General features: G+C 36.4%; 1 long non-coding RNA gene across 1 annotated transcript in view; it reads right to left on the bottom strand.

The window, feature by feature from the left end:
- Positions 1–4,309: 4,309 nt before the first annotated feature.
- LOC127663787 (uncharacterized) overlaps positions 4,310–25,133 on the bottom strand; it is a 46,392-nt gene continuing 25,568 nt past the window's right edge. Inside the window, exon 3 of the long non-coding RNA XR_007973017.1 lies at positions 4,310–5,019. This is a non-coding gene — a long non-coding RNA (uncharacterized LOC127663787). The remainder of the gene's footprint in view (positions 5,020–25,133) is intronic.

Here is a 25,133-nt window from a genome sequence, read left to right as displayed (position 1 = left end):
TGTTTACATGCTCTCTCCTGATAGATAATATGCTCCAAGTGTGGAAACATCACGTCTAAAACATGATGCACTATGCTTTTCTTCTACAGGATTAGCCTATTTGTAGTTCTGGTTAACCATTAAGCCTGTTCCCTTTCTCACCCTTCAATGACATCATATTCTTTGTTTGTTTGTTTCTTTGATTGATTGATTCTTTCTTTCTATCTTCCTTCTTTTCTTCCTTCCTTGTTTCTTCCCTTTCTCTTCCTCTCTTGCCCCTTTCTTTCTTTCCTTCTTTCCTTCTTTCCTTCTTTCCTTCTTTCCTTCCTTCTTTCTTTCTTTCTTTCTTTCTTTCTTTCTTTCTTTCTTTCTTTCTTTCTTTCTTTCTTTCTTCCTTCCTTCCTTCCTTCCTTCCTTCCTTCCTTTCTTTCTTTCTTTCTTTTCTCTTTCTTTTCTATCTTTCTTTCTTTTTCTCTTTCTTTCTTTCTTTTCTTCTTTCTTCTTTCTTTCTTTCCTTTCTTTCTTCTTTCTTTCTTTCTTTCTTTCTTTCTCCTCTTTTTCCCTTATTTTGTTCTTTTGTGTTTTCACTCTTGGTCTTAATATTTAATAATTGTATAAACATATATAATATATTTAGGACACCCAACTTTTTTAGTCTGCACTTTCTCCCAGAACTATCCAACTAAATTTTCCCTCAAATTCACCTCTTTTTTCTGACCCCCTCCAGTAGCTCCTTCTTCGAATCTTCCTTCTCTTCTTTTCTTTTCTTCTGCTTTGTTCTGCCTCTTATTCTATAACCATCAAGTATAATTAATACTACCTCTATGCATATGAATATAGTGCCATCCATAGGAGGTCAGAGATCATACCTCTGAAGAAAACTGACTCTCGGCAGCCATATACAAACAACATCGGGCCAGCTATGATCTCTCCTAGGTTTTAAAGGAACTTGAAGTACAGATAAGAAAAGTACTTGATTCACACTCATTGGACACAAAGGTTCACATTGAAACTCTAACCACATCTGCTGTCCTTTCTATAAGGCATCAGTTATGAAGATCTGTTTTGGATTTTATTTATGTTAAACTCATAATTTGTTCATCTCTAGTACTTATGCAGTTTCCCCCTTTATATTATTTTTAGTTCTAGTGAAAACATGATGACTAGTCACAACCATCTGTATATCCTTGCTTGTCACACTGAATAGAGAACTTTCAGGAAGCCATGAAATAGAGAAAAGTAAAATTAAAATCTGCGATTAGACATTTCTGCTTCTAGCTCTACAGTGTTTTATAATCTTTTAAATAGAGTTAATATCAAACTCTGTAATGATTACCCAGAAAGCACTGTGAACAATGGAACATTCTCAAGTATTATGCCTTTAAGTTTAAAATATATTGAAATAATATGGGGAGGGTTGTAAGGGTCTAGTGCAGTTTGCGTTCTTCAAAACTCTTGCTCAATAAATACTGAGTTTTGATCGATTGATAGAGTGTCATATTTGACTAAAGAGGTAGGGAAGTCACAGTGTCTCTTTGTGCTGGATGCAGACAGAATGTACTATTGATTTTATATGTTGGATGGGTTGTCAGTGTACAGAGCATTGTTGATTTTGACTTTTATAGCCAACATGTTTCCTTTAATTGGATCATTTGTAAAAGAGAGGAGGAGACTCCTTCTCTTCTGACAGTGACTGATGACAATCATTTCATATTTGTCAATATTTCATAAACCCACTCTTACCCAACAACATGGCGGCCTTTATAGATCTGTTTCAACAAAACAAATAAATGTACTTCAGAGAAATTTGGATATGATAAGTCTGTAAAATGATTTTTGAATGTTTCCCCCTCTGTGTTTTTCCCAGAAGGAAAGGTAATTGACTTGGTAGCTTTTCATATTCATTCAATAAAGGAATTTTTATATGCCCCCTTCTATAGCTAGGTTCTTCTGATTCGAACTTGAGAATATGCTTGGGGTACGTTAACAAATATTCTTTAGGAAGACATGTTTGAGGAAAATGACTAGTCTGCAAAAAGGAGAACTGAGTTATGACCTGCTAGACCTTGGACAAGTCATTCAACTTATCTGTGACTAAATTTATTCACCAATAAATTACAAAGTTTACACTAAGTAAAACTGAAGGTCCTTTCTGTCTTTCTCTATAATTTCATGCTTCCACATATCAAGATTTGGTTTGACAGAAGCTTGGAAAGCAATCTATGTATTTTTTAGGAAGAGGCTTCTCAACCTAGGTAGATAATTCAGGACAGTCAGGGCATCTGACTGCTTATCCACTGGACAAATTGTACAAACTGCCTCTAGATATTTTCTCAGTGAAGATGGATGACAGCACACTTGCTCTCCCCTCCCTGTGTTCTACAAATCACGCTCTGTTGACAAGCTTTCCTAGCTATGCCAAGGATGAGTGTTTCAGAGACAATTCTTTTTAATTAGAGAATTCTGACAGCCCAAGGTATGATGTAGTGTATTGGTCATTTGCAGGTACAAACATTCATTGTACACTCATTGACAAATATATATATATATATATATAATATATATATATATATATATATATATATATATATAAATCTGGCAAGATTCCAAAGAGGAATTTGTTAGTGGTCAGGTGCAAAACAATAAAGATATATTGTTGCTTTGTGGAAATTTCTTACTTAGCATTATCCTTAGAGGCATATTTTAATTGATAATTTTTAGAAATGCATTTTATAATGGTGTGATCTCATGTTTGAGACATTGTTACTATGGACCATGCAATTAGAGTTTAAGTTGAGGAGTTTAACATATTTGAAATACTTATATTCATTTTCTTACTAATCATTACTTTCAACTCTTGCTATGTCAAATTTCCTGTCTCCTAAACACAATGAGCCTGTTTTTGGTTAGTGAATCTTCTTTTGACAAGAGGAATGCAGTCCATTCAAGTAAAGAAGAGACTGTCTTCTGTCTCTTCTATTTCAGCCTCCGTCTCAGAGGCTGAAAATTTGGAAGCTGCTCAAAGTTGAAGTTTCTTCCTTAGCTGAGAGTCTTTAGAAAGCCTCTGCATCATTGGCATCTTAGAGATTACTCAGTGTGGAACATGTGGACTTTTGAGAAATGAGATTTTACTCAGTGCCTTTTGTTTCTCTCTGTCCTCTCAAAATTCAAATACTTGGTAGTGATTTGTCCCCTGTGTTGTGCACATCCATGAAATCAAAGACATGTTTTCTACAAATATTTCAAGGCTGTTTTATTTTGAGGGCATTGTTACCCTATAAGAAATATTTTATATTCCTTTGATACTTCAATGATAGAAGTCTCTGAGTACCTTTCTTTTTGTCTGCTTTCTCTTGGATAGGAATGAGAGCAGATCAGCTAGAACAACCCTCAATAGCTATTTTACTAATGAAGGAGATGAAGTTTGCTGTAATGCCCACTGATCTCTACTAAAGTTCTTGCAATGAGGCCTGGCATTTCTGTTGTGGAGAGAAGTAAAAAGGCACAACACTCCCTTCCACAAAGGGTCATTGGCATGCCTCTCTCTGAAATTCTCATCTTTTCTTTAGCTAAACCAAAGAAAAATGACAGAAATGGGCTCTACAAAAATATCTTTGATTCTTGGCTTCCTTTAAGATGAAATGTACATGGCTGGGTGTTTTTATTCTTGATTTAATGTAAATTGAGTTTAGTTTATTTTAATATCATTCTAGTTAATCTGGGTTTATGTTTTATGAAGCGAATAAGAAAGAATTAAAAGGGAAATCTACTAAATTATTAGTCATGAATAATTGGAGATTTTCTAAAATTATTTGATAATATTAAAACAAAGACTATTATATGTTTAGACTTTAGCACGTTTACATTCCATTTATTCAATGTAGTCAGTGGACATAAGAAAACAAGCACAAGGAAAATCATATCTTGGAGTTATAGTAAAAGTAAGTATATGCTCCATGGGAAAATGAGGAAAGCAAACAATATCCTGATATTATAGTAAACAGAGGATTTTTCCCTGTCCCCCTTAAAGATGCATGATTTAGACATCATTATCACGATAGTGGCAGGACATACAAAACTGAAGGTTCATAACTACTGCAACTAATTATGAAAATATTTCTCACTGTTCTTAGGGTGGGTATTAAATTAATTTAAGCATCAAATTTAGTAATTATACTGGAGTTTAATACTTGATATAGCCTCATTGTGCTGTATATACTTTTGAGACAGAAATATAAAAAGTAACCATAAAATAAGCAAATAAATAAGTAAATAAGCACAGATAAATGTGTATGCATAATGTTTTCATAAACCAAGGTTTACAATAGAATATTGAGAAAGTTATTTATTTATTTGGGCAATGGACAATCCTGTTGATGGGAATAAGCTACAAAGTTGGAAGTAGCTGTGTAAATCACACCAATCAGACATAGACAAGAATCTTCCCAAACATGTCAGCTTCTCCTTGTGGGCTCTTCCATACATATTACTAGATCTATTGAAGTCATCTTATCTCAGGCCTGGGCCTCAAACTCAAGGTAAGCAGGGAGTTTCCATTGGTTTTTACAGTGTAGTCACCCTTTGCTTTATTTCTTTTCCCTTCCCACTTTCTTGTGGTTTTAAAGATTTCAGTCATTTTTATTCATTTCAGCAGCAGGTGTGAAATAGTGGGCTGTCATCTGCCTTTTTGTAGCGCTGCAAGCCAAAATTATAAATGGGTTGACATTAATGGTAGTCCAGAATTTAGTGCTGTGTTGGTAGACGGTATTGAAAATGTTTTCATATGACAGATGAAATGCCAGCTACTGAAACTTCAGTGAGACTAGTTGGATACATGTGACAGGTGGTGTTTCTTTTTATTTTTCTTTTTTTACTTTCTTTTAACTTCCTTCTTGGTATCCAGTTTTTCTCACATTTCATCAACTTCATCTTCTATCTTTCCTTCTCTTCTTTCTGGTGTCCTCTTTTTTCTTTTCATCCCTCTCCACTGCTTTCAATATTTGACACAGTTTAAGGATTCACTGGCAGGAAGTATGGTATCTGAAATGAGGTGCATTAAGAATGTACATTACTCTTTCTTTCCCATTTTTATTAGATACTTACTTACTTTATTTACATTTCAGATATTTGATTTATTTACACTTCAGATCTTTATTATGAAACTATCTCATGCAGAGAAATTATGAAGCATGCAGAATCCTTTTGCAATATTTTTTTCCCATCAGCTATTGCCCACATTCACAGATAGCCAATATGGTTAAAATAGTGTCTGGGTGGCAGGGGCTGGGGGTTGAGGTTGGGGATGGTATCAGGACAGATTTTCTAAGCCCTGTCTGTAGTTGCTTTGCATGAAGTAAATGATCAATATTTCTGAAATGCTGGTTAACCAAAGAAAATTTCTCTCCTACAGAATTCTCAGGGAGCTTATGAGGAGAAATCTATGTGTGTGTTTTCCTTCATGATGGTCTCTAGTTTGCTGTCTCTTACAATCTCTTAGTTATCTTCACAACTTCTAAGTTGAAAGTCTTATTCTGTTATAACTGACAAAGGCTGACCCAAATGGTATATTATCCCCTTAAACATCTCCCTGTCTCTGTCTTTGTCTCTCTCTCTCTGTCTCTGTCTCTCTCTCTCTCTCCTCTCTCTCTCTCTCTCTCTCTCTCTCTCTCTCTCTCTCTCTCTCTCTCAAGTCTTTAAGGTAGGCTGTGTTTTCAAGTTATCTTTAGTACAAATAGTTGTCTAATCCATAAAATTGCAAAGCTTCTGTAAGGCAAAAGACACTGCCAATAGGACAAAACAGCAACCAACAGATTAGAAAAAGATCTTTACCAATCCTACATCCAATAGAGGGTTAAAATCCAATATATACAAAGAACTCAAGAAGTTATACTCCAGAGAATCAAATAACCCTATTAAAAATGGGGTACAGAGCCAAATGAAAAAATTTCAACTGAGGAATATCAAATAGCCAAAAAGTACCTAAAGAATTCAACATCTTTAGTCATCAGGGAAATGCAGGAAATCAAAACAATGTTGAGATGCCACCTCACACCAGGCAAAATGGCTAAGATCAAAAACTCAGGTGTAGGCAGGCGCTGGTGAGGATGCATAGAAAAAGAACACTCCTCCATTGTTGGTTGGTGGGATTATAAGCTGGTACAACCATTCTGGAAATCAGTCTGCAGTTCCTCAGAAAATTGGAAATAGTATTACTTGAAGACTCAGCTATATTACTCTGGGCATATACCTAAAAGATATTCCAACATACAACAAGGAAACAAGTTCCACTATGTTCATAGCAGCCTTATTTATAATAGCCAGAAGATGGAAAGAACCCAGATATTTTTCAACGGAGTAATGGATACAGAAAATGTGGTATATTTACAAATAGAATCAGCTATTAATATCAATGAATTCATGAAATTCTTTGCCAAATGGATGGAATTAGAAAATATCATCCTGAGTGAGATAACCTATTCACAAAAGAGCACACAAGGTACGCACTCATTGATAAGTGGACATTAACCCAGAAGCTAGGAATGCCCAAGACACACTCCACAGACCAGCTGAAGCTTAAGAAGAAGGAAGACCAAAGTATGAATACTCTGGTCCTTCCTAGAAGAGGGAATAAAATACCTACAGGAGGAGATACAGAGAAAAAATATGGATCAGAGACTGAAGGAAAGACCATCCAGAGACTGCTCCACCTGGGGATCCATCCCATATACAGTTACCAAACCCAGACATTATTGTGGATGCCAACAAGTGCTTTCTGACAAGAGCCTGATATAGCTTTCTCCTGAGAGACTCTGCCAGTGCCTGACAAATACAGAGGGGGATGCTCTCAGCCAACAATGGAAATGAGCACAGGGTCCCCAATTGAGGAGCTAGAGAAAGGACCCAAGGAGTTGAAGGGGTTTGCACTCTTATACGAAGAACAACAATATGAACCAACCAGTATCCCCAGAGCTCCCAGGGAATAAACCATCAACCAAAGAGTACACATGGAGAGACCCAGGACTGCCCTGCTTCTTATGTTGCAGGGGTTGTCCTTGTTGGACCTCAAAGGGAGGAGAGGCTCTTGGTCCCAAGAAGGCTTGATGCCCAAGTATAGAGGAATGGCAGGACAGGGAAGCAGGAGTGGGTGGGTTTGTGAACAGTGGGAGGAGGGATAATTGGTGAGTTTTAGGAGGGGAAACTGGAAAAGGAGATAGTATTTGAAATGTAAATGAAAAAGTATCTGATAAAAAAATGAAAACATTATCCAATGAAGGTGAAATAATTGGAACCAATGCCGTACTGTCTGGTTTTGTGTATCAACTTGACACAGGCTGGAGTTATCACAGAGAAAGGAGCTTCAGTTGGGGAAGTGCCTCCATGAGATCCAACTGTGGAGAATTTTCTCAATCAGTGATCAAGTGGGAAGGGCCCCTTGTGGGTAGTACCATCTCTGGTCTGGTATTTTTGGGTTCTATAAGAGAGTAGGCTGAGCAAGCCAGGGGAAGCAAGCCAGTAAGAAACAACCCTCCATGACCTCTGCATCAGCTCCTGCTTCCTGACCTGCTTGAGTTCCAGTCCTGACCTCCTTTGGTGATAAACAGCAATTTGTAACTGTATGCTGAATAAACCCTTTCCTTCCCAACTTGCTTCGCGGTCATGATGTTTGTGCAGGAATAGAAATCCTGACTAAGACAAATGCCTAAGAATGAGCATCCCTGAATGAAACTGACACCATACTGCCAGGTATATTGGTTGTGTGAATTATATAATACTCTTTTCAATTATTATATGATAGCATGTGTAAGAATGATTTCAATGTTGCAATGTAGAATTCTAAGATTTCTCATCAAATCTTAGAATCTATGGCATGTTGGCTAGAAAGATGATTAGCTGTTAAGACTGCTGCTGTTTCAGAAATCTCAAGTTTAGTCTTTTATACCAAGGTTAGTTGAGTTTTAATTGATCTGATCTGATATGATTGTGTGCATGTGTACATAGCAAGACACATATGTAAAATAAAATGAAACAAAAGAGGACATAATAAAAATATATAATATGAAGATTAGTGGCTTTTGGCTAACAATGTTTACTCTGAGGCTTAGGTCAGACTCTTCTTCTTCATCATGCCATACTAATAATTCATAATCACCTTATATGATTTCAAAGGGAACACTTGGTAGGACATGAAAAAGAAAAAAGAAATGAAAACAACCGAGAATGAGGAAAGGCTTAACATCTTCTCCCAAATTAATACACAATTATTTTCTAATCAGTTATATTGATATTGGTATTCATTTGAATGTATTGACAAATGGCCTTTGCACGAAATTCTCATACAGCATCATAAATTGGAGGATAATGAATATTCAGAATGCCTTAGGAAAAAATTGGTAGAAAGAAGGACCAGTTAATTTGCATTTGTCTTGAGATTTCACAGAAACATGATACTTGCATTGAATTTTAAAGTGTAGATTGTGTTTACTATATGGAGAAAGGCAAGGTATCAGGTACTTTTTGGAAAAGTATTATGACATATTTTCATGAAGATGAATGACAACCATGGAAGAATGGGGCCAAGTCTGATTGAAAATGGAAGAAACAGGTAGAGCTATGCTCTGGCAATCTAAGGATACCAACAAAGGATTAGAACTATTTCTTTGGATACCATAATATACCACTGAATAGTTAAACAGTTGTGGAATATGAACATAAATGTTTTATAGAACAAGGACCATTATAACAGATTATAGAAAATATGAACTCTAACAATGTAAGTAGAGCAGCATATTCACCTCATATAATCTTCTCTCATGTCAGTCCCTTTAATTGAAGATAATAACAAAATATATTTATTCATGAAAAGAAAATGTGATGATAGTCCTGAACTATGGTATCTCCAAGTTAGAAGTGATAAGTCTCTCCAGAATACCACTGAGATTTAGAGAATAATAATCCTACATCTTGTTTGACTCAGTTTTAAAGTATATGTTCTATGTAACAGACATCGTATTATTCATTAATACTTGTGCATTTACCTGCCACCAGACAGATACAGTGCAAGACAGAGCAAGCAAGCAAATAAATAAATAAATAAATAAATAAATAAATAAATAAATATCTTCAACACAAAATAATAAGTGCACTTAGAGTGAGAGTTATCTTTTTTTTAATTTTTTTATTCGATATAATTTATTTACATTTCAAATGATTTCCCCTTTTCTAGCCCCCCCCACTCCCCGAAAGTCCCGTAAGCCCCCTTCTCTTCCCCTGTCCTCCCTCCCACCCCTTCCCAGTTCCCCGTTCTGGTTTTGCCGAATACTGTTTCACTGAGTCTTTCCAGAACCAGGGACCGCTCCTCCTTTCTTCTTGTATCTCATTTGATGTGTGGATTATGTTTTGGGTATTCCAGTTTTCTAGGTTAATAACCACTTATTAGTGAGTGCATACCATGATTCACCTTTTGAGTCTGGGTTACCGAGTGAGAGTTATCTTAAGTAATGCTACACATCCTTTCTTTTAGTTGTTGCTTTTTGGAGTAAGTACATAAAAAGGATATGTGTTGAAAGAAGTGTTACATTAAAAAGTTGATGATAATAATACTTGAACTAGCAGGAACATAATGCATGCTATTTTGTTAAATAAATAAATAAATAAATATCCCTAGGATGACTTGACTAATAGCATTGTGATTTCTTGCAGTTCTTAAAGCAATGTCTCCCAAATTAAGGTGCCTGTTGGTGATGTTCGAGACCCCTTCTTTGTGATTTGTTCATGGACATTTAGACATGTATCTTCACAAGGCCCATTCCTATGAACACTTATTCCTGATATTTTCTCCTATGCTGAGGTCATTCTCCTTTTGGATTAGCACCTTGTCGTTGTGAACCCATTTAACTCTTCCCACCTGTTTAAATAAACAATATTAAAATACTTTCACTTTGTGTGTTAGAACTTTAACGAATGAGCTTTGATGGGGGATAATTACGTTCATAAGAAATGGATTAATATATTCTTTTTTGATTGAATCTTGCTTCATTAAATCTTCTTTAAGTTACTGGATAGGTGGTCTGATAATTTAACACAGGTATAGGTGTTAATGTGTAGCAAAACCTTATGTGTAATAACTCTTAGAATTCTCTTTTTCTGAATTACAAGTCTCTTTAGAAACTGATATCTAATGTATCCTCAACCTTAAAGCAAACTGTGCTGGGAGACTGGTTAGGGCAGAGGATGAATCATGCCTTCCTTGTGAGCCATCACTTCAAGCTTCAATGGTGTATGCAAAGCACTAGTTCTATCCACCAGTGCCATTCAGTAGAAGAAGGAGTCACAGAATAAGGCTCCATGCTGCCCCTGGGAGCAATAAAGGCATGCACACTGAAGTAGTGAGGCATCCTTAAGATTTAATGTTTCCGAATTAAAGAAACTCAGCAAAGGATGCTAACAGATTCAGTGTGTGGGACATGCACAGGTCTAATACTTGCTTTCTTTTCTTTAGCACATGACACAACTACATCGCCTCCCAGGGATAACGAAATAAGCATCAGGAGAGACCCAGACCACAGAGATTTATGAGGCACTATAGTCAATGCTGGAGGAGGGCAGGGCAGTGCTTTAGCTTAAGATGTTTAAAACCTGGCTGCAAGAGAAGCAGGGAATTGCACCTCAGGGAACAATTCCCTGCCAGGTTCTAGGGATGGAAAAATGACTTAATGGCACTTTCACTGTCTCAACTTTGTGATTTTTTTTCCTGGTAAGCAGGTATCTCTGTAATTCCCTTTGTAAATAGACTCATAAGATAGAGATGTGCCTTTCTCTTCCTTGGCTTGTATAAATCATCATTGCTGCTTTTGGCTCACAGAGTTGAAAAATCATCGTTGAGGGATGAAATAAACCAGGTAGGCTAAACTAAACGTAATTTCTTTGCCTAAAATCCTGGCTAAATCAGGTCCAGCTCAGGAGCTCAGAGATGATTTAGAAACTATGAATTCACTTCATGCAGTCAAAACCACTGGTAGGACCTTCCAAGGTATTTTTTTTTTTGACAATTCCTGATATTAGGTATAAGTGAAACACCTGTGGATGGAAACACTAAATTATGCAAGTGGGTCTGAGCCCTCTTAGGTTCCTGCACATCTAACACCAATCTGTCTTTCCAACAATATATATCTTGAGCCAGTCTTTGAGTTCTCAGCAAGAATATCTTTCAGTCTCCCCTACCCCATCAAACAAAACAACAAACAAAACAAAACAAAACAACAAAATTAAAACAACAACAGCAACAAATTAAGTACATTTTGGCTACAGGTTCTCAGGGATTCTCATCTTGGGGTATCCTAGAATTTAACAGAAATCTGCTCTTGGTAAGAGAAATCAAAACACACAACTATAAAATCCAGATCTTTCTAGACAAGGAGGCTAAGACAATTTATTCATTAGTTTGAATTCCTATTAAATGAACCAGGTGACTACTATTTGTACTACCTTGCCTGTGCACTATCCGTTCAGGTGCATCTCCCTGTCTCTAGTGAGTACAGTATGGTGGAGACAGGGACAAGGTCTTATAGATTTTACTATCAAACCTCCATGATGCAAGCATCTTTACATCTAATCTAAACACTCTAGGTTTATAAAGAATCAAAGTTGCTTTTTTTTTTTATTATTTTTCGTTTGTTTATCTCTTTGGGTTGTTTTTGTAGTTGACTTTGGTTGGGATTTTTTGACTCCTTTTTTTTTTTTATAGCTGGAATAAAACTGACAATGTGCTAGGTTATAGATATTCAAGCATGTCTGCTTGCATAAACATACTGTAGAGTTACCAAAACTCTAGTGCTGTTGTAAAAATATCAGTTGTAAAAAATAAAAGAAAACCTTTATCATATGAAACCTTCTATTGATAAGCTAGCATGGCTTACTGAATGTACTCCTGGATGAATTTACCATTAGGAAAACAAGTAATATAATTCACCCTGAAAGCAGGTCAAAGATCAGAAAAAAGAAATATAATCTATTCATCAGGTTGCATCAATACAGCGGTTTAGATTTTCAGTGCAGTTCTCCCTGCTTCAAAAAGTCCCACTGTTAATAACAAAGTACCCATCCTGGGTCAATGTATGGAGGTGAAGAAATCTGTAAGCATGGTTGCCTATAAGGCATTTGGGACACCAGTGCATACACTGGAAGATGACTGAAGACTCTGGTCTGTGATTCTCTCTCTCCCTGGGAATTAATGCTTGCTTAGCTCTAGCACCTTGCCACAGAATGTTTTTCTACCTCACCATAAATTCATTCAAAGCAAAATGAACAATGAAATACAGATTACATATTCCAAAATTATGAAAGCAAGCAAATATTTTGTTTATAAGTAGACTGTATTAGGTATGTGCTAGGGTGATGAAACACTGGCCAATATTGTATTCCAAAAAATGACAGTATCATTTATAGGTTATAGGACCATCTACTTCAAAGGCAGTAAATTGAAGAAAATTATCTGAAATTTCCAATGGACTACAATAATATTTATGAATATAAAATACATGAAGAATTCTAAAGCTTTTTATAAATTAACAAGTTGTGAGAATACATAAAAATTTTATCAATAATAGTCAAAGCAAGAAAACAAGAAATATGTGAACATTAATTTAAAAAGCTGAAACAACTCTATTTATATTTTATGTGGGTTGTAATAATAGGTATATATGAATTCATGTGTGTGTGTTTGTGTGTGTGTGTGTGTGTGTGTATAAAGCACTCCTATGACTCTGAATGAAAATGCACTATACTATGAAAGTATTTATTCTCCTGAATTAGGCATTGGCATTAGGTAAATTTCAAGAAGTGTTCCAAGAACTTCAAATTAAAATAAACTATACAATATGTCTTCAAATAATATACTCATTATTATATAATGAGAGCAAGTCACTCATTGCTCTGCCAGGGACGCAGGTCTGCCTCCATCAGACCCTCATCTTTTCCTCTACTCCTCCAAAGCCAACTCCCCATCATTTCCTTAGGTTTGTGGCAGACCACCTGCTTCCGACTCCCTCCAGTGATAGTGTGTAGTCCTCATCTCCAGTGGATCACAAAGAGCTTCTCCACTTAATGTCTCTCCTTCCCATTGCTTTATCCTCATCCCCATCTCCAACTGTCATTCCCTGGGAACACACAGTCCACTCCAGCCAGGGAAGCTAGTAGGCTTTACCTTATTTATTTTATTTACCTCCTTTCATTCCTCCAATATCAATTCCGCAGCCTCATTACTAACTCTGTAGAAAACCAACTACTACACTTTTTCCTTACACTCTGTTCCTATCACCAGGGTAGGAAGAAGTGCATGATGAAATGCACTGCTCTCTTACTTCCTGTGGACTCCCTCAGGTCCCTCATTACTAGTCCATTTTCATTCCTAAGTGTCAGCCCCAAATACCTAAAAAGAGATTTTGCAGGGAACCCCAGTGACAACCCCTATCAGGATCCCAAAGAATTTCCTAATGGGCAACATAGAGTCACATACTCCTAAGAACCTCAGAGCAAAGAGAAAGCAAGGAACAAATCTCTCATAAATTACAATCTTCCCAAACCCCGATGCCTAGATGGCAGATAAAACCCAAATGAATAACAGTCAGGATGATATGTCTTCACTAGATACCAGAAACTCTACCATAGCAGGTCATGACTATTGCTGCAGTAACTGAAGAGCGAGGAAACTACAATAAAAGTCTTTGTGAATATAAAAGAGGTCCTTAAAAAGGAAATGTGTAAATCCCATAATGAAATCTACAAAAACAGAAACTGTAAAACAAAAATAAATAAAACACTTCAAAACCTGAAACTGGATATAACATCAATAAAGAAAACTCAAACAATAATTTCTGGAAAGGAAAAATCTAGCATCACAAATGGGAACCTGAGAGACAAACCTCACCAAAAGATTCCAACAGGTTGAAGTATCCCAGGCACTGAAGACACGATATAAGAAATGGATACCTCTGTTAAAGAAAATGTTAAATCTAAGAAAGTCCTGGCACAAAACTTCAAAAAAAATCTGGAATATGTTAAAAAGAACGAATGTAAGCATACTCGGAAAAGACGAAGGAGATGAAACCGTGATCACAGGCATAGAAAATATTCCCAACAAAATCATAGAAAAAAGTATCCCTAACTTAAGATGATACATGTCAGGATACAAGAAACCATCAGAACACTTACTAGACTGCACCATAAAAGTAAGTCTCCTTAGCAAATAACAAAACACTAAATATAAAGACAAAAAGTAAGCTGCAGGGGAAAAAGAAAAGATAACATATAAAAGCAGACTTATTGAAATTAAACCTGACTTCTCAATAGAGACTTCTAAATACAAGACGTACATGAACAGATATTCTACAGATGACAGTGCAGACTACTATACCCAGCAAAACTTTCAATCAATATAGATGGAGAAAACAAGACATTTTATTATTTTTTTTTACCAGTGGTTCACAGCCTTCCTAATGTTGTGAACCTTTACTTCAGTTTCTCATGTTGTAGTGAACCTTAATTATAAATTATTTTTGTCTCTCCATAACTGTAATTTTGCTACTATTATGAATTAGAATATAAATATCTGTGTATTCCAGTGGTCTTAGGTGACCCTTGTAAAAGAGTGATTTCACCCTTAAGGGGGTCATGACCCACAGGATGAAAACAACTGGTATATGCATATATACATATATTCATTTATATGTACATTTATACATAAAAATATGTATAAATGTATAAATATGTATAAAATGTATATAATATGTATAAATATGTATAAAATGTACAATATACATTTATATACATATATGTATATAAATACACATTCACAAACACATAACATATATGCATATATATGTTTGTGACAATAATCATTAAAATTGGACACTGAATTTAAAAGAGAGAAGAAGGTGTGTGTGAAGAAAGGGAGGAAGAAATGTTGTAATTACATTATAATTTTAAAAATAAAAACATGGAAGGAGAAAAAGAAAAAAGAAGACATTCTATTATAAAACAAAACTTAAGCAATATTTATCTTCAAATATAGGGGGTACAGAACGCACTAGAAGGAGAACTCCAACTTAAAGAGGTTAACTATACCCTCAAGAAAACAGAAAAAACAAATTATAAATAATCACACACACACACACACACACACCTGTTTCTTTATTAAGAAGCCAAAAATACTCACTGGTCAAAAAACTCAGGATCCTCAACAAATGGTGTTGGCCATACAAGATGTCTAAATTTAGAAAAGTCCAAATAGGTCCATACTTATACTACAAAAAAAAACTCAATACCAAATTGGTCAAAACTTTTACATAAAACCAGATGCATTGAAACTAATAGAAGAGAACGTGAGGTATAGCCTTGAGCTCACTGTCTCAGGGGGGAAAACAACTTTCTGAAAATAACATTGTTAGCACAGGTACTAATATCAACAATTAATAAATGGGACCCATAAAACTGATCATGTTTTGTAAAATAAAGGACACACTCAAGAAGCATCCTACAGAATAGGAAAAGATTTTGCCAAATATCCATCTAACAGAGAGCTAATAGTCAACTATACAAAGAACATATAACTATATATATATATATATATAGTTATATATAACAAAAACAAATAACCTAATTAAAAATTGGGATACATATCTAAATGAAGATTTCTAAAAAAATAAAAAAAATAAGCTGAAATTGTTGAGATATACTTAAATGTTCAACATTCTTAATCATTAGGGCACTATAGATCAAACTACTCAGAGATATCGTTTTATCACTTGCCAGAATAGATCAATAAAGCAAATGACAAAGCCGGGCGGTGGTGGCGCACACCTTTAATCCCAGCACTTGGGAGGCAGAGACAGGTAGACTTCCGAGTTCCAGGAAAGCCTGGTCTACAGAGTGATTTCCAGGACAGCCAGGGCTATACAGAGAAACTCTGTCTCAAAAAACAAAAAAAAACAAAACAAAACAAAACAAACAAACAAAAAATTAATAAAAACAAACGACAGCATATGCTGTGAAGGATGTGAATAAAGCAAACACTTATCCATTGTTGGCGGATCACAAAACTGTATAGCCTGCTTGCAAATCAGTATGGCAGTTCCTTGGGAGTATAAGAATTCATCTAAGATCCAAATATCCGACTTTGGTACATATGCAAAAGTATCCTTCAGGCTATCAAAGGTACACTTTTCTTTTTACTTTATTTTTATTAGATATTTTTTTATTTACATTTCAAATTGTATTCCCTTTCCTCATTACCCTTCTGAAATCCCCCCATTTCTCCTCCTCAAGCTACATATGTAGCTGGAGCCATGGGTCCCTCCATGTGTATTCTTTAGTTGGTGGTTTAGTCCCTGGGAGCTTTACTGATTGGTACATATTATTGTTCCTCCTGCAGGACTGCAAACCTCTTCAACTCCTCTCTAGCTGCTCCACTCAGGACCCAATGCTCAGTCTATTGGTTGGCTCTGGTCAATGGGTATTTTGATCCATTTTCAAATAAGGATGAAAGTATCCACACTAGTCTTCCTTCTTCTTGAGCTTCATGTGGTCTGTGAGTTGTATCTTGGGTATTCCAAGCTTTTAGGCTAATATCCACTTATCAGCGAGTGCATGCAGTGTGTGTTCTTTTGTGATTGGGTTACCTCACTCAGGATGATAGTTTCTAGCATCAGCCATTTGCCTACGAATTTCATGAATTCATTGATTTTAATCACAGAGTAGTACTCCATTGTGAGAATGTACTACATTTTCTGCATCCATTCCTCTGTTGAAGCCATCTGGGTTCTTTCCAGCTTCTGACTATTATAAATAAGGCTGCTGTGAACATAGTGGAGCAGGTGTCCTTAACATGTTGGGAAATATTCTGGGTATATTCCCAGGAGTGGTATAGCTGGGTGCTCAGGTAGTGCTATGTCTAATTTTCTGTGGAACCACCAAACTGATTTCAAGAGTGGTTTTACCAGCTTGTAATCCTAAGAGCAATGGAGGAGTGTTTCTATTTCTGGACATCCGCTCCAGAATTTGCTGTCCCCTGAGTTTTTGATCTTGGTCATTCTGACTGGTGTGACATAGAATCTCAGGGTTGTTTTGATTTGCATTTCCCTGATAATTAAGGATGTTGAACATATCTTCAGGTGTTTCTCAGCCATTCAGTATTCCTCAGTTGAGAATTCTTTGTTTAGCTCTGTGTCCCATTTTTAACAGGATAATTTGCTTCTCTGGAGTCAAACTTCTTGAGTTCTTTGTATATATTGGATATTAGCCCTCTATCAGATGTAGGATTGGTAAAGATCTTTTCCAAATCTGTTGGTTGCCGATTTGTCCTATTGACAGTGTCCTTTGCCTTACAGAAGCTTTGCAATTTGATGAGGTCCCATTTGTCAATTCTTGATATTAGAGAATAAGCTATTGGTGTTCTATTCAGGAAAATTTCCCCTGTGCCCATGTGCTCCAGGTTCCTCCCCACTTTCTCTTCGATTAGCTTCAGTTTATCTAGTTTTATGTGGAGGTCCTTGATCCACTTGGACTTGAGCTTTGTACAGGGAGATAAGAATGGATCAATTTGCATCCTTCTACTTGTTGACTGCCACTTGAACCAGCACCATTTGTTGAAAATGCTGTCTTTTTTCTACTGGGTGGGTTTAGCTCCTTTGTCAAAGATCAAGTGACCATAGGTGTGAGGGTTCATTTCTGGGTCTTCAGTTCTACTCCATTGATCTGCCTGCCTGTCACTATACCAATACCATGCAGTTTTTATCACTATTGCTCTGTAGTACTGCTTGAGGTCCAGGATACTGATTCCCCCAGAAGTTATTTTGTTGTTGAGGATAGTTTTTGCTATCCTAGTTTTTTTGTTATTCTAGATAAATTTGGAAATTGCTCTTTCGAACTCTATGAAAAATTGATTTGGAATTTTGATGGGGATTGCATTGAAGCTGTAGATTGCTTTTGGTAAGATGGCCATTTTTACTATATTAACCTTGCCAATCCTTGAGCATGGGAGATCTTTCCATCTTCTGAGATCTTCAGTTTCTTTCTTCAGAGACTTGAAGTTCTTGTCATACAGATCTTTCACTTGCTTAATTAGAATCACAGCAAGGTGTTTTATATTATTTGTGACTATTGTGAAGGGTGTCATTTCCCTAATTTCTTTCTCGGCCTCTTTATCATTTGAGTATAGGAAGGCTACTGATTTGTTTGAGATAATTTTATATCCAGCCACTTTGCTGAAGTTTGCTGATGTTCTTTATTGGTTTAGGAGTTCTCTGGTGGGATTTTTGGCGTCACTGAAGTATACTATCATATCATCTGCAAATGGTGACACTTTGACTTCTTCCTTTCCAGTTTGTATCCCTTTGACCTCATTTTGTTGTCTAATTGCTCTAGCTAGGGCTTTGAGTACTATATGGAACAGGGAGGGAGAGTATGAACAGCCTTGCCTAGTCTCTGATTTTAGTAGGATTGCTTCAAGTTTCTCTCCATTTAGTTTGATGTTCGCTACTGGTTTGTTGTATATTGCTCTTACCATGCTTAAGTATGGGATTGAATTCCTGATCTTTCCAAGACTTTAATCTTGAAGAGGTTTTAGATTTTGTCAAATGCTTTGTCAGCATCTATTGAACTGATCCTGTGTTTTGTTTTCTTTGAGTTTGTTTATATGGTGGAATACATTGATGGATTTCCATATATTGAACTATCCCTGCATCCCTGGGATGAAGCCTACTTAATCATGGTGGATGATTAGTTTGTTGTGTTCTTGGATTCAGTTGGCAAGAATTTTATTGAGTATTTTTGTGTTGATATTCATAAGGGAAACTGGTTTAAAGTTATCTTTCTTTGTTGAGTCTTTGTGTGGTTTAGGTATCAGTGTAATTGTGGATTCATAGAATCAGTTGGGTAGTGTTCCTTCTGTTTCTATTTTGTAGAATAGTTTTAAGAGTACTGGTATTAAGTCTTTTTGAAGGTCTGATAGAACTCTGCATTAAACCCTCTTTGGGCTTTTTTTTTTTTTTTTTTTTTTTTTTTTGGTTTGGGAGACTATTAATGACTGCTTCTATTTCTCTAGGGGTTATGGGATTATTTAGATCATTTATCTGATCCTGATTTAACTTTGGTACTTGGTATCTGTCTAGAAAATTGTCCATTTCATCTAGATTATACACTTTTCTGAGTATAAGCTTTTATAGTAGGATCTGATGATTTTTTTGGATTTCCAAAGTATCTGTTGTTATGTCTCCCTTTCTATTTCTGATTTTGCTGATTTAGATACTGTCTCTGAGCTCTCTGGTTAGTTTGGCTAAGGATTTATCTATCTTGCTGTTTTTTTCAGAGAACCAACTCTTGGTTTGCTTGATTCCTTGTATAGTTCTTTTTGTTTCTACTTGGTTGATTTTAGCCCTGAGTTTAATTAATTCCTGCTGTCTATTCTTCTTAGGTGTATTTGCTTCTTTTTGTTCTAGAGCCTTCAGCTGTGCTTTCAAGCTGTTAGTGTATGCTCTTTCCAATTTCATTTGGAGGCACTCAGTGCTGTGAGTTTTCTTCTTCACACTGCTTTCATTATGTCCAGTAAGCTTGGGTATATTGTGCCTTCAGTTTCATTAAATTCTAAAAAGTCTTTTTTTTTCTTTAATTCTTCCTTGACCAGGTTATTGTTGCATAGAATGTTGCTCAGTTTCCATGTGTATTTCAGTTGTTTTGCTGTTATTAAAGATCAGCCTTATTCCACAGTGATCTGATAGGGTGCATGGAATTATTTCAATTTTCTTATATCTGCTGAGGTCTGTTTTGTGACTTAGTACATGGTCAATTTTTGATAAGGAACTATGAGGTGCTGAGAAGAAAGTATATTCTTTTGTTTTATGATAAAGTGTTCTATAAAAATCTGTTAAATCCATTTGTTTCATAGCTCTGTTAATTTCACTGTTTCTCTGTTTAGTTTGTGTTTCCCTGATCATTGATGAGATTGGGGTGTTGAAATCTCCCACTATTATTGTGTAGGGTGTAATGTGTGCTTTGAGCTTTAGTAAAGTTTCTTCTATGGATGTGGGTGCTCTTGTACTTGGAGCACAGATGTTCAGAATTGAGAGTTAATCTTGGTAGATTTTTTTTCTTTGATGAATATGAAGTGTCCTTCCTTATCTTTTTCAATTACTTTAGGTTGAAAGTTGATTTTATTCCATATTAGAATGGCTACTCCAGCGTGTTTCTTTGTACCATTTTTTTTGGAAAATTGTTTTCCAGCCTTGTACTCTGAGGTAGTATCTGTCTTTGTGCCTGAGGTGAGTTTTCTGTATGCAGCAAAATGTTGGGTCCTGCTTATGTATCCAGTCTCTTAGTCTATGTTTTAGTCTATGTCTTTTTATTAGAGAATTGAGTCCATTGATATTAAGAGATATTAAGGAGAAGTGATTGTTGCTTCCTGATATTTTTGCTGTTAGAGGTGGAGTTATGTTTCTGTGGTTCTCTTCTTTTTGGTTTGTTAAGAGTAAATTAATCTCTTGCTTTTTCTAGTGTGTAGTATCCTTCCTTTTGTTGGTGTTTTCAATTTGGTGTTGTCTGAAGGGCTTGATTTATGGAAAGATATTGTGTAAATTTGTTTTTGCCATGGAATACCTTTGTTTCTCCATCTATGGTAATTGAGATTTTTGCTGAGTATTGTAGCCTGGGTTGGCATTTTTGTTCCCTTAGGGTCTGTATGACATCTGCTCAGCATCTTCTGGCTTTCATAGTCTCTGGTGAGAAGGCTGGTGTAATTCTGATAGGTCTGCCTTTACATGTTACTTGAAAAATTTCCCTGACTGCTTTTAATATTCTTTCTTTGTTTAGTGCATTTGGTGTTTTAATTATTATGTGACAGGGGGAATTTCTTTTCTGGTTCAATCTATTTGGAGTTCTGTAGACTTATTGTATGTTCATGGACACCTCTTTCTTTAGGTTAGGGAAGTTTTCATCTACAGTTTTGTTGAAGACATTTACTGGCACTTTTAATTGGAAGTCTTTGCTCTATTCTATAATCCTTAGGTTTGGTCTTCTCATTTTGTCCTAGAGTTCTTGGATGTTTTGGGTTAGCAGCTTTTTTATTTTGCATTTTCTTTGACTGTTTTGTCAGTGCTTTCTATGGTATCTTCTGCATCCAAGATTCTGTCTTCTATGTCTTGTATTCTGCTGTTGATGCTTTCATCTATGACTTCTGACTTCTTTCCTAAGTTCTCTATGTCCAGAGTTGTTTCCCCTTGTGATTTCTTTATGGTTTCTACCTCCATTTAAAAATCCAGGATGATTTTGTTCATTTCCTTTATCTGTTTGATTGTGCTTTCCTTTAATTCTTTTAAGGGATTCTACCAGTTTACCTGTGTTCTCCTGTATTTCTTTAAGGGAATTATTTATGTTCTTCTTGAAGCCCTCTATTGGCATCATGAGTTGTGATTTTAAATCCATATCTTGCTTTTCTAGTGTGTTGGGGTATCCAGGACTTGCTGTTGTGGGAGAATTTGGTTCGGCTGGTGCCATGTTGCATTGATTTTGTTGGTAAAGTTCCTACATTTGCCTTTTTTTTTCATCTGGTTATCTCTGGTGTTTGTTGGTCCTGCTGTCTCAAGCTGGCACTTGTCCCTTCTGTGGGTCTACAAGCTTGTCTCAGCACCCCTGGGTGACCAGTTTTCCCCTGGCACAGAGTGCTGTGGCTCAGTCCAGTTCCTGGGTGCAGATGAAGCCTGGAAGGACCCTGTCCCAGCTACTCTGCCACTCCTGTGTTCCCTGTGCTCCTGGCCATACCAGCCTGCTCAGTTGCCAGAGAGAAAATAGCAGTCTTACCTCCAAACCCAGATGTCAAAGCTCTCCCTGCAGACCAGTTCTTCCCTGGCAGGATTGGTGCACAGAGTGCTGTGAAGCAGCCCATCTCCTAGCTGCAGATGGAGTCCAGATGGACCCTGTCCCAGCTGCTCTGCCACTTCTGTGTTCCCTGAGCTCCTGGATGTACCCACCCACTCATTTGCATGAGAGAAATTGGCCAAAGGTATGCTTTTTCAACAGTGTTCATTGCTGCTATGTTCAAAATATATGTAAATTGGAAAAAATATTAATGTTCCTAATCACATAAATAGATAAAGAAAGTGTGATACACTTACACAAAGAAATATTACTCAGTCATTAAATAACAAATCTTCAAATATCCAGGTTGTTGCCAAGACTATAGTTTACTCTTTACAAACTAATGACTAAAGAAAGTATCTATACAAATTGCTGAATATAGAGAAGTGTGGCTATTGCCTACATAAATCCTTATCCCTGCATGTTAGTGGTCAAAGGTTCAGAAGGTATTTTCAAGTTACAAAAGAAAAAAATTATAAATTATAAGCAAGCCACAATTGGACCTATAGTCCAATTGTCCTCACTGCAAGTTATCCTATGGCAATGATGGTAGTAAGCTTGTGGGAGTAACCAATAAATATTTGATTTGAATTTAGGTCCACTTCATAAGAGATAACCCATACTCAACATTCCTTGGGTGACCCACAACCTGAGACAAGAGGGCCCAGACACCAAGGATAAAGACAAATATTACTGTACTAAAACTAAAGGATCAATAAAACTCATCTTATTGTCATCCTGGTGTAATCATAGATCACTGCCTTGATCAGCCATCATTAGAGAAAATTCCTCTTTCAGCAGATGGGAACAAATATAAAGACCTATGCCAAGGCAGAGATTTAGATACCATAGAATATTCAGCCCTAAGTAGAATATTTCTTCTGCAGAAGAAGAGGCAGAAAGAGTGTGAGAGTCAGGGAGACTGAAGACACAATGAAAACAAGGTCTTTGTTCTAAATCATCAGGGTCAAATCACATATAGACTCAGAGAGAATGAGGCAGCATGCATAAGGCCTACACAGGTCTGTACCAGATCTTCTGTGTACATATATGGTTCCCATTATAGTGTTCTCAGAGTGTGCAAACAAGTGGATCTCTGTGTTTTTGGCCTTTTCCTGGGCTCTTTTCCTTATACTTGCTTTGTTTTATTCCAGCTTGGAGAGGGGTTCTGAGAAACGGGTGTTTGAGTGGTAAAAGTACATCTCAAAGTCAAATCATGTGGTTCAAGCTGTCAGCTTACTTTTTTTTAAAGATAGTTTTCCAGACAGCTCTCTCTTGAGACAGCTTCTCTCTTGCAATTTCAAATACCTCTTTGGATAGCTCATCTCTTGCAGAAAGCCCACTAATTTATTTACATATTAATTCAGTCATTATCCCAGACTCCCTTTTGATTATCCCATGACTCAGCATCCCATGACCTCCACCTCTTTATTCTTAGAGACAACAGCACATATTTTAATATAGCATATGAATTAAAAAAAAATCTGCCTGCCTTTGTAAGCACAGACAGTTAATAATGTGGGTATGATCCAGACCTAGATTAACAATTCTATCATGCCTGGGCCCAGCCTAGCTCTGTCTCAAGCCGACTTTGCACTCAAATGTCTGCTTTCCTTTGTATCTACCTGCCTTTGTGTTTTTCTAACAAGCTGGCTCACAGTGCAGCTGCCTTTGTTCTTTTAGGTTTACAATGTTCCTTATAAAATTCATAATGGAACCTTATATTTTGCTTAGTTGAGAAATTATATATTCCTGAACTCATGTTTTCAGAGTTCTTTCCCATAGCCTTAAGGGTTGTCCTGAAGGTATCAGTATTTTCCATTTTGCTGAGACATTAGCTGAACCCTTGCTTCCCTGGACTCAAGCTCTCTCTTAATCAGATTCATTAACCTTGTCAGAGTAGAAATTCCTCAAAGCGGGAGCATGAAATTATGTATATATTATACAAACAAGCCTTATGTCCGCAGCAACTATCAACACATGTGGAGGACCACATGCTGCTGGCCCTTTTCCGGGACTGGGAACCATGTCACAATGTCCTTTAGATGGCCTAGACAGACTCAAAAGAACACATACTTGTAGACATTCAGGGTTCATAAAAATGTTTCAGTGCTAATTCCTTTTAAATCCAGAAGAGAAGAGCAAATGTCAACAGGAACACTGATGTTCAGCCTTATAGCTTTCTAGGATTATATTGGCCCTTATTGCAACATAATTATAAAATCAATGTTTTCTAAATTGTGGAAGGGTTTTCTGGAGTACCATTAGAGTGCTACACAATTCTGGATAATTTATAGTTGGTGTGAACAATAGGCTCTCAGAATGTTTCATGTATATGGCAGCAAAAAGATACCATCTCTTCCAGAAAGCTCCGTGTCTACACCAAGAATGGCATAATCAGTTCTCTTGGGTCAGAGAACAGCTTTGGAATCCTTCTCTTAATTGCTTCTAACAAGAAACCTTCTCCACCACAAGGCAGACCTTAATATTTCTTGTAAAAATCATGAAAATCAGAGAATAGTTTCATAAAGACCAAGGTTGCTTTGTGGGTTCTCCGGGTTGCCCATTGTTGTTCTCAAAAGCTTCTGAGAGTTTTTGGGAAAGAAAAAGAAAATATGCTGTTTAGATTTAAGGAGTGAAGCTTTTTTTAAATATCAGGAAAGATATGTCCTTACTTAAAGAAGATAAATCATATTCTACAACCTATAGAATGAGACAAATTCCTCTAGAACTGCACTCAGCACAGTGACTCATCATCAATGGCTGCTCACCCCAACAAACATTATTATAACACAAAGATGGCGCATGGGTTCAAAAGCGCCAACATTTTTATAACACAAAGATGGCGCATGGTCCTATCCATGCCTGCTCAGCTTGAAGAGGACATTAAAGAACTGGGATTTCACATGTCTTACTTATATAATTATATGGATTAATATCTCTTGAAGAGGAAAATGATCATCAGTAGCATGGACCTATCAATGAAAGAAGCCAAGAAAATACTGCTGCATTTCAGTAACTGTGAATACTAAAGTCAGAATGTCCTTTAATGGTAAAACTTTCATGAAGTTACAATTAGACCCTTTTCACCATATCATGAACTAAGGTGCTGGCTACCCTCTCAGTTGTCATACATAGCCATTAACAAAAAATGTAATATTAAAAGTCCCCCACTTTATTATAACATACTGAGAAGGTGGTTTTTCAATCAGTCATTCACTTTCCCAGCTACTCCTCTGTGAGACTTCATGAGG

The sequence above is a fragment of the Apodemus sylvaticus genome, chromosome 13, assembly GCF_947179515.1.
Source record: "Apodemus sylvaticus chromosome 13, mApoSyl1.1, whole genome shotgun sequence".
Lineage (NCBI taxonomy): Eukaryota > Metazoa > Chordata > Mammalia > Rodentia > Muridae > Apodemus > Apodemus sylvaticus.
Note: the sequence above shows the minus strand (reverse complement) of the source record. Positions and strands in the feature narration are given on the sequence as shown.